We start from the raw sequence: 6720 nt of genomic DNA, 5'->3' as shown, positions 1-6720 counted from the left end.
TGGAATTTTAGTTATAATTGGTTTTAGCCTGCAGAATGTAGATTTAATTTACAATTTAATAAGACAGTGTGTCATTCCTGATGTTAAAAACAAAATGGACTTACTTTACCATCACATTTGTGTCCACTTTAATTGTGCATTAGCAAAAGTATTTACTATAATATGTGTATCATATTTGCTAATTATTTGGCAAGTTCTTACTTTTATTTATATCCTAGTCATTGATTATTAGAAGGGACATTGGGGTTTACCCTTGTCAGTCTGTGCATCCATAAATTGGTTTAAATTCTCCACTTTGAGTTTGCCTCAACCAAATGTCTTTGTTCTATAAGCAAAATTCCATTATACTTCCTAATTAGATATAGGAAAATGTGGTATGAGTACCAATGAGACAACTCTCCATCCAAGTCACAATTAATAAAAGTAAACCATTATAGTCATAGTATGGTCTTAAACAAAAAGTTTTGGCTAACACCAAACAGCATGCTATAAAGGGCCCAAAAATTACTACCATTCAAAAGGGAAAACCAACGGTCTAATCTATATGAAAAATGAGAAACACTTATGAACAACATCAACAAAAGACAACTACTGAACATTTACCCTAATAAATGTATAAGTTTCAAAATTTTGTGGTAAATAATTTACATGAACAAGTTTTTATTCAACCTCAAATTTATTTGCAATAGTGTTATGTTGTGGTGTTGTCTGCGTCTAAAGACATTTTGGTTTGAAGACTAACTTGAGTATATTGAGTTCATGGATCTATATGAGATTTTAGTTCAAGGTTCTATACCACTAAAGGATGTTTAGAACTGTTTTTTGGGGTCAACTATCATTACAGTTTTGTACTTTAAGGACAGGTTCATGGAAAATAAATTGGTTCACAGGCAATAACTTCAGTGTATCATTAAGTGTATGCATGTGTAAGAAACTTTAGTACAAGGTTCAATATCACAATAGGAGGGTTAAGATTAATTTTGGGGGTTATTGTATTAGATGTTCTGTAATTAGAGGCCAGGAAGAGGCAACAAACAATTATTCATCTGGTTTTAAGACAATACCTTAAGTATAAGAGATATTTCTATGGTCAAAATTTGAGTACAAGGTTTCACTGCACAATAGGAAGGTTGGTATTGACTTTGGGGGTTATTTCTATCAATAACACAAAATCAATATATGCACAACAATAAAACACATTAAAGAAAAGGAACAGCACTTTTATTGCTGTTCTTCATCTCAAAGTCACTTACAAATGTACAAGGTAATTTTCCATGATTTTTATTCCTAAGGGTCATTTCTCTTTTAAAAATAAATTATCAGCACTGATTTTTTAACTTGTCAAAGATATTGCTGATGTTTAGCTATGACATAAGTTTCATAAATTTCTGGTAATATTTGTACACAGTGCTATTGATGCAATTTTCCATATAATGTTTCCAAGGGGCATAACTTCTATAAACAATTGATCAGCACAGATTCTCACCCAGTTGCATTATTTTCAGTATTGAAGTGGATCAACTATAATACTGAACTTAAGAGGAAAATCTAAAACAGAAAGTCCCTAACCAAATGGCAAGGTAAAAAAATTTGAAATAATTTCTGATTTTGTGATCCTGCAAATAACTTAAAAGCCTATTTTCTTCAGTTTTAGCCTATTAGTCCCTATCTGAGGAAGTGGAAGGAGACTTTAAGTCTAGCTCTGTCCAGCTGTAAGTCTGTCTGTCTGTCTATTATTCAGTCCAGCAAACAGTTTTCAACACTTTTTTCAGAGTTATGGTCCTTGAATGGTTTTACAATAGTATCTTTTTGGGGCCCTTTATAGCATGCTGTTCCGTGTGAGCCAATTCTCTGAGTTGAAGATTGTAACTTGACCTATAATGGTATACTTTTATAAATAGTGACTGGGATAGAGAGTTCTCTCATTGGCACTCATACCACATCTTCCTATATCTTTTTACACATTACTTTCCATTTTTGCGGCTGTCCCAAGTCAGGAAGATCTGGACTTTTTTTAGTCTTGTATGTTTTTTTAATTGGTTCATGAATATATTTTAGAGTTTAGTGTACTGTTCATTCACGCTGAAGTGGTACACATGTTTGTTTATGGGCAAGCTAAAGTCCATCTCTGTATCAAGGTTTTTTGGCTGTGTTGAATACCCATTGGTGGCCTTGGGCTTTTTTCTGCTCTTTGGTTGGGTTGTTGTGTCTTTGACACATTTTCCTTCTTTTTCAGTTTTGATCTGTGTTAGTTTGTTTTCACATAAAACTAAACCTATAAGACAAAGTAAAGCAGGTCACCAACAAAGATTAAGCAGTACAAGTAAGAATGTATCCCCAGTACACAGATGCCTCATCCGCACTATCATTTTCTATGTTCAGTGGACTCTGAAAATGGGATAAAATCTCTAATTTGGCATTACACTTAGAAAGATCATATCATAGGGAACATGTGTACTAAGTTTCAAGTTGATTGGACTTCAACTTCATCACAAACTTCCTCAACCAAAAACTTTAACCTGAAGAGGGACAGAAGGATGAAGGACCAGACGGACTGACGGACACAAAGACCAGAAAACATAATGCCCATAAATGGAGCATAATAAATGGGGCAAAAAAAATTCAAGAGGTTGTGAAGATTCAAATTTTATTCCAAACAAGACAATAAACAAAACAGTAATGACCGGGATGATGTACTACATCAGGTCAGGTCGTCATAGTAATGCACAACTTAAATTAGGTCAAAGTTGATGATGATTGTAACTTAAATTAGGTCAAAGTTGATGATGATTGTAAAATTTTCAGATTTTACTAATAATGGTAATACATGTTAGTATTTCATGATATATAATAATAAAGTCAACGGTATGCACTTTAATCCAGTACACTTTTACCTCAACAATATTGTAAGCTGTAATGATTCTACATGAATTACAGTATGTTATGTTTGTTTGATATATGTTGGGTATGTTTTATATAAATAGAATGAGTTGTGAAATTTTTCAACAAAGAGACAAAAAGAAAAGTAGACATCAACAGTCTTCAACACTTAAAAAGTTATTCATGTATTTTGTGAAATGATATTACCATTTCTTATCTTAAAATTTAGACTAAATTTTGACAGAATTTTATAGGCTTTTGATTTAAAAAAGGCAATTATAAATTCAAATACAGTTATAGAATTAATTATTCCCATTAACGTATTGTAAATACAGAGACTTTTGGGATAATTATTGTGAAATTCTACAAGACGGGTTCCATAAAAATAAAAACATTTAAAAAAAAAATTGTTGATGGTATAGTATAAGTTAGAAATTATTATTCCTTCATGGTATAGTTGCATCATTCTTGTAAATCATGTCTCTTTACATCAATAAAATCTGATACAATGACATTTCAATAATAAGACCAAATTTCTTGATTAAAAATAACATAATTATTAACATAATTATGAATAACTGATTTTATCTTAATAATCAACAAATATTTTTCATGCTTGAAAATGGAGGTATGTTGGAGATCATAAACAATATTAACATATGACAAATTAAAAAATGATACACATATTTAATAAGGCCTTAAACAACAACCATTTACAATATAAGAGGGGTCTTATTGGGGGGTTTGACCTTGTATCCCACTTCTTGTTTTGTCAGAATCCTGTAAGCATTTATTTTTGCAATGATACCTTTGTAATTTCATGTGTCCTAGCTGACTTTGCTACACTTTTTCATGCAAAAAAATTGAACTTTCACATGTCACGCTTACAAAAAATTCAGCCAATTATAATGAAACATACATCTAATGTGCCACACTTCAACCCGTTAGACCCACTATAAAAATAATAATATGCGGTATGATTATCAATGAGGTGTTAAATGATTGATTAAGACATAAGTGACTGACACTAAATTTTACATATAAAAATTTTAACTCAGAAACTTGTACCTGAATTAAAATTTGTGAATCTCTGTTGACTATATCAGCGAGGCAAATAATTTTATTCCTGTGTATGTTTTTATAATATGAACAATCTGAACTAATGTTTGAAACAAATTTATTTTTCCAGGTTATATTGACTATACCAATTTTCATGGATTAAAGATAAATACATATTAAAGATAAATACATGGATATTTGATTCTTTGATTTTACCAGAAACTTCACTCATGGTTTATCTTAAGTCATGATATCTATGAAAATTGGTATCCAACAGAAAATCCACAATACTTTTATTTTAATTATCTTTCAGTCCTTTTGTTCAAATTTATTTTTGTGCACAGAAATGACAATTTCAATGTTCTCTACTTGTGATGTCAACTACCCTTGGTAGATTTTCCTATTCCTGCAACCATATCAAATAACTAGAGGCTCTAAAGAGCCTGTGTCGCTCACCTTGATCTATGTGAATATTAAAGGAAGCAGATGGATTCATGACAAAATTGTGTTTTGGTGATGGTGATGTGTTTGTACATCTTACTTTACTGAACATTCTTGCTGCTTAAAATTATCTCTATCTATAATGAACTTGGCCCATTAGTTTCAGTGGAAAATGTTAGTAAAAATTTACAAATTTTATGAAAATTGTTAAAAATGGACTATAAAGAACAATAACTCCTAAGGGGGTCAATTGACCATTTCGGTCATGTTAACTTATTTGTAAATCTTACTTTGCTGAACATTATTGTTGTTTACAGTTTATCTCTATCTATAATAATATTCAAGATAATGACCAAAAGCAGCAAAATTTCCTTAAAACTAACAATTCAGGGTCAGCAACCCAACAACGGGTTGTCCGATTCATCTAAAAATTTCAGAGCAGATAAATGTTGACCTGATAAACAATTATACACCATGTCAGATTTGCTCTAAATGCTTTGGTTTTTGAGTTATAAGCCAAAAACTGCATTTTACCCCATGTTCTATTTTTAGCCATGGTGGCCATCTTGGCTGGATGGACGGGTCACCGGACACATTTTTCAAACTACTAACCCAAAAGATGATTGTGGCCAAGTTTGGATTAATTTGGCCAAGTAGTTTCAGAGGAGAAGATTTTTGTAAAAGATTACTAAGATTTACGAAAAATGGTTAAAAATTGACTATAAAGGGCAATAACTCCTAAAGGGGTCAACTGACCATTTCAGTCATGTTGACTTATTTGTAAATCTTACTTTGCTGAACATTATTGCTGTTTACTGTTTATCTCTATCTATGATAATATTCAAGATAATAACCAAAAACAGCAAAATTTCCTTAAAATTACTAATTCAGGGGCAGCAACCCAACAACGGGTTATCCGATTCATCTGAAAATTTCAGGGCAGATAGATCTTGACCTGATAAACAATATTACCCCATGTCAGATTTGCTCTAAATGCTTTGGTTTTTGAGTTATAAGCCAAAAACTGCATTTGACCCCTATGTTCTATTTTTAGCAATGGCGACCATCTTGGATGGTTGGCCGGGTCACCGGACACATTTTTTAAACTAGATACCCCAATGATGATTGTGGCCAAGTTTGGTTTAATTTGGCCCAGTAGTTTCAGAGGAGAAGATTTTTGTAAAAGTTAACGACGACGCCGGACGACGCCGGACGCCAAGTGATGAGAAAAGCTCACTTGGCCTTTTAGGCCAGGTGAGCTAAAAATATGTGTCTGTTTTTATAAAACACTGTAAATTCTGTATTTAATACATACATTTATCATTGCAACTATTTCAGAACAGATCATAATGGAGAGATTTACAACTTCAATTCAAGTACATGTTTTAGAAGTTCATTACTACAAATTTAAAAGATACTTTCAACTACAGTAATGTCCACACTATCACAATTTTTAAATTACAGAAACAAAAAACAATATTAACTTAGTACACGTCATACATCATAACTGTTTAGTTTAAATGAATATTTCTATTCAAAAATAATTTTGCTTTACGTTTATTTTCTGTTTCATTCTTCCTTTTAGTGTGGCTATCCAACATTAACATCATAATGATGGTCTTGACTCTTATAAATATTTTTTAAAATGCCTCAGACAAACATTCATTATTAGTTCATCAACTTCATCTCATTATCTAAAAAGAGTTAAAAAAAATTATACTTTTGTCCTTTTGGCTTGTGTTCTATCAATATTTTGAACACTTTAATTTAAATTTTGCATCAGACTTTCTATTGTATCATATTTCTCAATTTTAAATACGGTAATAAGACTTATAACTTAATTCATTTTTTCCACTGCCTCATTTTTATTTATTGGTTATCAAATGGTTTGTTGAAAAATCAAATTGCATTTTTATTAATATCTCTTAATACAATGTACTCTTTAGATATACTGATTAAATCCATAACATTTTCATAATGCCTGCTGCTGTCCAGTGGTAGATGTTGGTTTCCTGTTGTACCGTACAGCAGGTTATTTTCGCAGGTGTAAAATTTCGCGATTTACTTGAATAAGGTTTTCTTTAAAATTCACTGACATTTTTATTGTAGGTTTTAATCTAGTCCTTTTGATCTCGTGGGGTTCCTTGTTTATTAGTAATCATATCTTTTCCATTTTTCTATATCTTTTACATTTTAAATTAAATTCAAAATAATTAAAACTTCAAGGAAGAATCTTTTTCTTGTTTCACATTTTCTCTATCATTACTTCATATAAGTTTACATCAACTATCATACTAATCAAAACTGATTAAAAAGATGTTTAAAAATATAAACAATATG

This window comes from Mytilus edulis, chromosome 8, assembly GCF_963676685.1.
Source record: "Mytilus edulis chromosome 8, xbMytEdul2.2, whole genome shotgun sequence".
In the NCBI taxonomy this organism is placed as follows: Eukaryota; Metazoa; Mollusca; class Bivalvia; order Mytilida; family Mytilidae; genus Mytilus; species Mytilus edulis.
Note: the sequence above shows the minus strand (reverse complement) of the source record.